Genomic DNA, 9,709 nt, shown 5'->3' with positions numbered 1-9,709 from the left:
GGGAAGAAAGTGCTATAATTATCCCCAGTTTACAGCTGAGGAAACGGAGACAGAGTTTCTGACTTGTCCAGGGTCATGTGGCTAGTAAGTATCTAAGTCCAGATTTGAACTCAGATCTTCCCAAGTCCATGCCCAGCACCCTGTTCGTTGAGGCACCTAATTTTAAAAAGCATATAATGGAAAATTAATTCCATGACTTGAAAGAGAGGGACTGACAGAAGAAACTGATGAAGGAATGTGGAAGAGCTGTGATCTGCATCAGAGAAAGGAGTCTTATGCAGTGAAACTGTGGATCTTTGGACGTATAATGAAAGCAACTCCTATTTCTTTTTTTTATGACTCATCATTTTCTTTATTTGTACAAAACAGTGAATAATCATACTGTGGCTGGGAAAAAAGGGAGGTTTTAGCTTTAAACAAGTCCTTCTGTTCTGAAGCATCTATTTTGAAGGCTTGGGACCAGCAGCTTTAGCCCCAGCATCTTTGGGTTTGGACTCAGCAGGCTTAGCAGCCTTAGAATCAGACTTGGCTGCCTTGGGATCGGACTTGGCAGCCTTGGAATCAGACTTGGCAACCTTCGGGTCAGACTTGGTGGCCTTAGCATCAGATTTGGTGGCCTTGGGGCCAGATTTGGTAGCCTTGGGATCTGACTTACTGAACTTGGCTGCAGACTTGGCAGCCTTGGGGTCAGTGGGCTTGGCAGCCTTGGGGTCAGTGGGCTTGGCAGCCTTGGGGTCAGTTGACTTGGTAGACTTGGGGTCAGTGGTTCTGGCAACCTTAGAGTCAGGCTTTGTGATCCTGGAGCCTGGACGTTTGATGCCAATCCTAGGACCTGGACGCTTGGTAGCCATCTCTTGGCCAGCACACCAGGCGTTGGCCTTGGGGATCTTGGGCCTGAAGAGATTGGCTTTGGAGGCCTTGGTGCTCAGGGCCTTGATGGCCTCTGCTCGGGCCCTGATGGCTTTGGCGTTGTTGGCCTGCATCTTCTTCAGCCCCTTCTTGTTGTGTTTCTTGGCAAAGCACATGTTTCTCAGAAACTTGGGGTCATCCCCTTTCAGAGACTCATATCTCTGTGACCTAGGTTTCTTGATGCCATTTCTGTGCCATTTTCGTGATTGGCTGTGGGTGGTATGGTTCTTAGACTTCGCCATCTTTATACCACAGCCTGTGCTAACAGGCACACCACCAACCGGAAGAGGCCAAAGGGAGGGAGAGAAAACAGCAGCTCCTATTTCTATGGTCCCTAAGATTTGCTACATTTTTTCCTCATCGTACTTTTGTGAGGCAGGTAGTACAAGTCTTAATATCCCCTTGTTACAGGTGAGCTCAGATTGATGAAGCATCTTTCCCAGTGTCCCACAGATAATAAATGTCATGGCTGGGACTTTAAGGCTCTCTCCACGCCAGCCCATCCTCCTCTCGACTGCCAAGGGGATTTTTCTAAGCCCCCCTGCCCTCACTAAATGCGCTCCCGCGGCTCCCTGTCACTTCCAGGATCAAACACAAACACCTTTGTTTGGCACATGAAGCTCCTTTCCTACGTTCCTGGTCTTCTCATGATTTGCTCTCCTCCGTGCTATGTTCAGGTGTTCATTTTTCTTTTTATCCCCAGTGCTCAGCATAGTGCCCATTATGTGCCTGGCACATAGTGAGTGCTTTAAAGGTGATTCTTCGTTGAAATAAGGAGGATTTGGGAGACAAAATGGTGTCTAAGGTTCCTCCCCATTCTAAATCCTAAGAATGGAGACTAGGTCAGACAAGAAATAAGGAGAATTTCCCTTTCCTCTGTGTTCAAGCAGCACTAGCCAACCTGCAGTCCCTTGAACACAATTCTCTGTCTCTCATAGCCACACTATCGTTCATGCTTAGAATGCTCAGCCCCTCACCTCCCTCTACCATCATCCTGGCTTCTCCCAAGACTGAGCTCAAAAAACAACATCTGCAAGAGGCCTTCCCCAATACCACCCCCCAAGTTACCTTCCCCTTTCAGACTGCCTTCTATCTAATTTCGTAGATCCTACTCTACAAAGAGTATGCCCCAAAAGTCTTAGCGCAGTTTTAAACTACTAAAATTCCCCATTTGAATGTAAGCTTGTTGAAGAGATGAGCTGGGTTTTTTACCTTTCTTTGTACCTCCACTAATTACCAAGCATATAGGATATACTTAATAAATGCTTGTTGGTTTGATTTGATATCACCCAAATATTCTGACTTCAAATCAGGCCTTTCCACTGAACCAAGCTGTCTTACTAGACCATACTCCCCATGGAGGCAAGGACGCTGTGGTGTCTAATTTTAATTTTATCCTCTTCAGAAAGGTGGTTTGTACATAAGAGGTGCCTAACAAACGAACACTCCACTGCACTCCTTTGAATTTTTCCATCTGACCTCAGCAATCTCATCATCCTACAAGACCATATCAGTCCTAACAACCTCTATTATTCAGTACTCACTACCCCCGAGGCCACTCTGATTGGAGGGCAGGAGAAAGCTCCTTCAGAATCCCCCTTCAAAGAGAGTGCCATCTCTTCATTTACCACCTGGCTGTGTTCCATCATGTACTTCGTCATGCCCAAGTGCCAGCTATCTTCCCTTTCCTCCCTCTACCTCTTTTGTACTTACTTTTGTATGTTGTCTTCTCCCATTAGATTGTAAGGTCCTTGAAGACAGAGGTTGTCATTGTTTTTCTTTTTTTTGCTTTCTGGGGGGCAATTGGGGTTAAGTGACTTGCCCAAAGTTACACAGTGTCAAGTGTCCATGGATTTGAACTCAGGTCCTCCCTGACTCCAGGGCCAGTGCTCTATTCACTGCACCACCTAGCTGCCCCAGTCATTATTTTTCTCCAGGGCTTAGAACAATGCCTGGAACACAGTAAGTGATTAATAAATGTTTATTGACTAAGTTGAAGGGCTAGAATAAAAACATACATCCTCTAATTCCACATCTAGTATAGTTCTTATGGGGAGATTCACCTTACTTCTTGGTCTGACCTAGTCTCCATCCATAAGTTTTAAAATGGGAAGGGACTTTAGAGACCATTTGTCCTAAGCATCCTCCTCATTTTAATGAATAAGCATTTATTAACCACCTACTATGTGGCAGGTGCTGTGATCAACACTGGGGATAAAAATACAAATAAAAACAAAGACAATCTTTTCCCTCAGAGAGCTTGCAATCTAATATGGTAGGTAATTTTATAGGGTAGGAAACATGGACCCTGAGAAAGAAGTAATTTTCCCAGGATTACACAGATGTATAATGCCAGGAACAGAGTCAGGGGGCAAACAAGGGTCCTCAGACTCCCAATCAGGATTCCCAGAATTGCATTCATCAATGATTTATTAAATACCTGTTATGAACACGGCATGGATCTGTCAATGTTCAGCCATTTCAGTTGCATCTGACTCTTCGTGATACTATTAAGGGTTTTCTTGGCAGAGTAGTTTGCCATTACTTCTCCAGCTCATTTTACAGATGAGGAAACTGAGGTAAAAGGGTTAAGTGACTTGCCCAGGGTCACACAGCTAGTAAGCATCTGAGGCCACATTTGAACTTGCAAAAATGAGTCTTCTTGACTCTATGCTCAGCACTCTATCCACTGTATCACTTAGCTTCCTAAGAAATGAGTACACTGAGGAATAAGAAGACCTGGTCTTTGCCCTCAAGGAATTTGCAATGTAGTAGGGAGGATAAGACAAGAACATATACAAATTAGGGTAGAAGAAATGAACAACAAGACTACAAAGTACTAGGAGATCAGAAAGGGTAATGATCACTTTCACAGCCTGGTGTTTTCTCATAGAGGGAAAAAATCTTTCTTTTGATCGACTGGTGAATGGAGTGATAGACAGGGCTTCTCTCTGCTTGTCCCTGTTGAGCATCTCTCCAGGCTATGCCTGACTGCAGTTCAGCACCTCCTCACTGAGGACGGAGGCTGTGAATGGAGGCAGCTCTCAAACCAGAGCTGCTATAAACTGAAGCTCTGATTGACTCTTCATTTGCCACCCTGTCCACAAAGTAATTAGGATCCCATTTTCCACATTAAGAAGCTGTTGTCATAACCGCCACTGCTGCCTGCCAGGGCCGCTACTACTAATCACTTCCCTTCCTGGAAAGGCAGCAGAACAAGTACTAGACTGGAAGTCAGAAGAAAGAATCGAGTTCAAACCCTGCTTTGCCATTTCTTGCTCCCCTGACTTTGGAGAAGTGTCCTCCTCTCGCTGGTCTTCCGTCTGTTGTTGTTCAGTCATTTTTCAGTCCTGTATCTTCATGATCCCAGTTGAGGTTTTCTAAGCAAAGAAACTGGACTGGTTTTGCCATTTCCTTCTCCAGCTCATTTTACAGATGAGGGAACCTAGACAAACAGTGACTTGCCCAGGATCACACAGTTAAACATCTGAGACCAGATTTAAACTCATAAAGATAAGTCTTTTTGACCCCAGGCCCTTTACCTCTGTACCACCTAGATGCCCTCAGTTTACTCCTATGTAAAATGAGGCAGTTGGACTAGATTGATTTTTAAGATTCTTGGAGCTGGAAATTATGCTCTCAACAATGCACTGTGATCCAGATCTACCTTAATCTAGTTTACAATGTCCCCAAATTTCCAGGGACTTCCCAGCTCCATGCACAGAGATTTCTTTTCAGGTATAGATGACTGCCACATTCACATATCATCTCTTTGCAGAGAAGGGACAGTAGTGGAGGGAGCCTGCCAGCTCAGGATCCTCTCCCTTCGGTTCTTTCTTTGCCCACCATGGCAAGGTCATGCCTTGGGCAGGAGCCTGGATCACCCTTCAGGAAAAGATGACAATTCACCTATGGCCCTTCTCCTTTCTTTCAGATACCAACAGGAATAAAATCCTACCTAGAGAAGATTCCTTACCTTGGGTTAAACATAACCCTCTTCTTTGGAAATGAAAATACCCCTGGTATATTAAAATACCCTGGGAATAGTCAAACATAAAAGGAGTAGCATTGAAACATGAATAAACCTTTAAGGAAAGGAACAGAGAAGCAAAAGGGCATTGCTAGGTGCCAGGTTGCCAACATCAGTAGGGTATAAGGGAAAGACCCCTGGAGTAGAAAACCAGATGAGCTCCATAATCATGGTCCCCAGCCCAGATTCTACGATTACCTGGCTCTGTGACCTTGGGAAGTCACTTCTCTCTGGGTCTCAGTTTCCTCCATTGTAAAATGAGGAGCTAGATAAAATGTTCTTCCAGTTGTAGCCTGATGACCTGAGAAAGTAGGGTTGGGAGAAGGCTTTTGAAAGGAAAGAAATGAGTGGAACAGTGAGGAAGGGGAGATTTCGAAGACAAATTTTACCTATTATCTACTGCTTACTGGGCTCTCAGGGTTGGATGCAAGGTGACACTTTAATGGATCTTGTCTGTAAGGTTCCCTAGACCTGGTAGGTAGAGGCAGAACACAGATTAACATAAAAAGCACTGTTGCACCAAGATTGAGCTAGCTCCATTCTGTCCTACAGAGTATAAGAATTCCTCTTTGGAGCGAGAGATATAAGACCATGTTGCCACAGAGTTCTTAAGAGAGAAAGAGTAGTAGAAGAAGAAGATGATGATGATGATAATGATGATGATGAAGGAAGGAAGGAAAAAGAGAAGAAAAGGAAGAAGTAAGGAAGGAAGCAAAGAAGGATGAAAAATATTAATTGCTTACTATGTGTGGGGCACTGTGCTAAATACTGGGAATATAAGTTCAAGTAAGTCAAACAGTCCCTTTCTTCAAGGACCTTACAGTCTAATGGGGGAAGACAATACATAAAAGAGTACTAGAAAAAAGTTAAGGGGTAGGGTACCCATGTAGGTTATGGTGAAAAGACTTTCAGGAAGTGGCCTCAAGGTCTGGACCCTGGAAAAATAAAGCAAAAGTTTACCTATCAGAATTGGGGGACCCAGAGGCTCAGTCCAAGTTTCCAGGGGAGAGGAAGTAGAAATGTCATTCAGAGTGGAGAGCATTGGTGAGATGGTGAGGAAGTGACATGGAAGCTTGGGCAAGGGACAAGGCAGGGTGGAGTCTGGTCTATTCTTAGTTGAATATGTGAATACTCTCCTTCTTGCTTGATTTTCTCCTCTTTCAAGGTGTTGTAGGAGGGAGATAAAAGAAATGGGAGCACAAAAGCAAGGTTTTATTTCTATTTCTGTTTTTTTTTTTTTGGTTTGGGTTTTTTTTGCAAGGGGGTTGTTTTGTTTTGAGGGGGAGCATACAGTAGTTAGTGGAAATCAATGGTCATGGCATAACAAGTCTGATTTCCTTATGCCTAAATCACGACCAAGGCACTGAAGATCCTGGGGAGCTGGGGCGAGGTCACTCATTTCAGAGAGTATGCTGGGTAATTACACTTCTGCCATAATCTCCAAGACAGAGGAATTCAAGAGCCCTCCACTGCTGCAGAGGGGCCCTCTGCTGCCTACCTCCCTGTACCACTCAATCAAGCCTGCCTCCAGGGATCCTCAGCACCACGTGGCAAAGGCTGAGCAGAGCTGCTGCTATCAGTTTGCAGCAGTGGCCCTCCTCTCCTGGAAACTAAGGCATGGAATTTAAAACTGGAATGGGGAGGGCATATGAGACTAATACAACCAGGGATGGAAACTGAGGCATGGACCATGGATTGAGGTCCCACAGATCCCAAGTGGCAGAACCAAGAATAGAACATATAACCTCAATAAGACTGGCATGTCACGGACACTGTCTTCAGAATTCCCACTTCTGTCTTTTCTGAGTCCGTCCTCTCATTAATCTAAGAGCTGGAAGAGACCTCAGAGGGCATATAATCTAACCAATACCCAAAAAAATCCCTTCTAAAATAATCCCTGACAGTGCTCATCTAACCTCTGTTTTAAGATCTCCGGCGATGGAACATTATTTAAACAGACCATTTAATCTTCCTGAGCCTCAGTTTCCTCCTCTGTAAAATGAAGCAGTTAGAGTCCTCTAAGTTTCCTTTACAGGGGCAGTTGGGTCACACAGTGCTGGCCCTGGAGTCAAGAAGATTCATCTTTGTGAGTTCAAATGTGGCCTGACACTTACTAACTGGGTGACCCTGGGCAAGTCACTTAACCTCTTTGCCTACTCCACTAGAGAAGGAAATGGCAAACCACTCCTGTATCTGCCCCAAACTCCCCCCCAAAAAAACAAGATATGAGATCTCATATGTTGGACACAACAGAACAACAACAATACTTCATTAATTATTGTTGGTATCTCTATAAAAACTTTAAAATAGTACTACATATCCTCCAGGCATATTATTTTTCAGTTATTAGAAGGTATGTTTGCTTATTTATAAACTTAATGACTACTTCCAACTCTTAGATAGCTACCCTACCAGGAACCATTAGTCTTATCCAAACTCCTTATTTTTCAGATGAAGGTCACATAGCAAGTCAATAACATAACTGGGACTAGAACTCAAGCTTCCTTACATGCAATTTAGGATTCTTTCCATTGAATCATAATTTGTTTTGTTTTTTAAAATAAGTTCTTAGCCAGGAATGATGGCATACTCCTGAAATCTCTGTTTCTAGGGGAACTATGGCCTCAAGTTACTGGAATCACTTGAGCTCTAGAATTTTGAGTTATAGTGGGCTAAGCCAATTGGTTGTCTGCACTAAGTCTGGTACCAATATGGTGAGCCCCTAGCATTGGAGAACTACCTGACTGCCTAAGAAAAGGAGAATCAGCCTAGATTGGAAATGGTTGAGGCTCCTGTACTGATCAATGATGGGTTTAAGCACATGAGTAGCACATACACTTACAGTGTGAGTAAGAAAGGGAAACTCAGTCTCAAAATAAAACAAAACAGCTTTTACTGATACTATTGGTTTTGCCATTTCCATATATACCCCCTCTCCCTTATAACAAACACAGTTAAGCAACAACAATTAGTTCACTGCCTATGTCTGATGGTGTAAGCAACATTTTGCCCCCATAATCTCCCACCACTCTGCTGACCTTAGGGAGAAAACTCACTATCTGTTCTCCTGGACCAAGAATTTAGCTTCCTTTTGGTGCTATTTTAATTTATATGTTAGTCACTGTATATATTTCTTCTCTAGGTTCTGCTCACTCTACTCTATCAATGCATAGTTTATCATTTTCTCAGAATTCATCACATTTATTACTTCTTACTACACAATAATATTCTATTATGCCCATGCATTGTAGTTCATTCAACCATTCTCCAACTGATGAGGACCTTTCCAGTTCTAAGAATAACTAACATTTCAAGTTCTTACTGTACCATACTTTGTCCCCTGAAAGGAGATAAATCTTTACACAAGAAAATTACTCTAATGGTTGATTATTAGCTATCAGAAAATTGTAGGGAGTGGGGGTGGTGAGGAGAAGAGGGTCTTGATAGGATCACTGAAACAATGCTCAGTTTGTGGTTACTTATTCTGCTACAAGGGTACATAAGGCTGGGCCAGCTGGGAAGCAGCCATGCAGGGCTCTCACTGCTCTACAGAGGCTGTCTCCTGAGACAGTTTAGCCCAAAAGAATGTAGAGATGTATTGGCTCTTTCCCACTGAGCTATTGTTCACTCATCCTGCCCTCACTTTCCCCTTCATGGCTATTTACTGACTGCCACATATCCAACGGGAAACATATGATGGTTTTCAACTGAATGGAGTACTTGGGGAGAGAAGGGATAGAGAAGGGTTGGGCTGACAACTGAGGAACGGGAACCATCCTCCTTAGCCATGGAAAGCTGGAGGCTGCGGCATCAGGAGAAGTTTGAGACTGAAGAAGTCAGGAACTGTCAGAGACTGATAGTCAGGGAGGGACTGAGAGAAATAAGAGAGAGTGGGAAAGATGGTGATAGTCAGAAGAGGAATTGTAAGGTCCATGAAGACAGGAAAGCTATTATGTATTTTTATATCTCTCCCAGAGCCTCACATGGCGTTCTACACATAGCAGGTACTTAATAACAAGTTCACTTAAAGGTGTACAAAGCACTTGCCTTAAAATAGCTAGCTCTATTTAAATAAAAGTATTACTAGGGGCAGCCAGGTAATGCAGTGAATAGAGCATCAGACCTGGAGTCAGGAGGACCTGAGTTCAAATCTGGCCTCAGACACTTGACACAAAAACTAGCCATGTGACCTTGGGCAAGTCACTTAACCCTAATTGCCCTCCAAAAAAATAAATAAATAAATAAAAGTATTACTATATCTACTTTACACAACAGGAAATTGAGCCTGAGTCTACAAATGTCAGAATAGAGATTTGAATTCAGGTCTCCTGACTGGAGACATAATACCCTTTCAACTCTACTTCCTTCCAAGTCCTAAATAAATATCTACTGAATTGAATTAATTGGACAGAAGAGAGAAAGGGGAAGGATTTATGGCCCCAGCACTTTATCTGGGTATCATTTTCAAGGGGTTAAGTGGGGCTTCCTGGAAAGACAAATGTGTAAGTTCTCTTTTTTTCATTGGTTCAGGGATGGAGGGAGAAGGGAAGCATTTACTGCCTATGCTTCTAAAATTAGCTCCTTATGATCCCTAATTATATGTGTCCCAAAATAATTTGATAGCATACATTCAGTGTGTGCGCGCACACACACACACACACACACACACCTCATTCTACTGTCTGTTTTAGAATTCTTTTCCTTGTATTGTAGACATGGAGCAGGTCTCCTCTTGTATCCTCTAGTGGCTAACTGGGTGGTTTTTTTTAG

At 43.3% G+C, this 9,709-nt stretch overlaps 1 pseudogene; it reads right to left on the bottom strand.

Annotated features, from left to right (window-relative positions):
• Positions 1-404: 404 nt before the first annotated feature.
• Positions 405-1,208, bottom strand: LOC138150310 (large ribosomal subunit protein eL29 pseudogene; annotated as a pseudogene).
• Between the last annotated feature and the right edge of the window lie 8,501 nt (positions 1,209-9,709).

Source organism: Petaurus breviceps, unplaced genomic scaffold (assembly GCF_028583685.1).
Source record: "Petaurus breviceps papuanus isolate PSGF00001 unplaced genomic scaffold, PetGlider_PUasm1.0 90865, whole genome shotgun sequence".
NCBI classification, from domain to species: Eukaryota; Metazoa; Chordata; class Mammalia; order Diprotodontia; family Petauridae; genus Petaurus; species Petaurus breviceps.
Note: the sequence above shows the minus strand (reverse complement) of the source record. Positions and strands in the feature narration are given on the sequence as shown.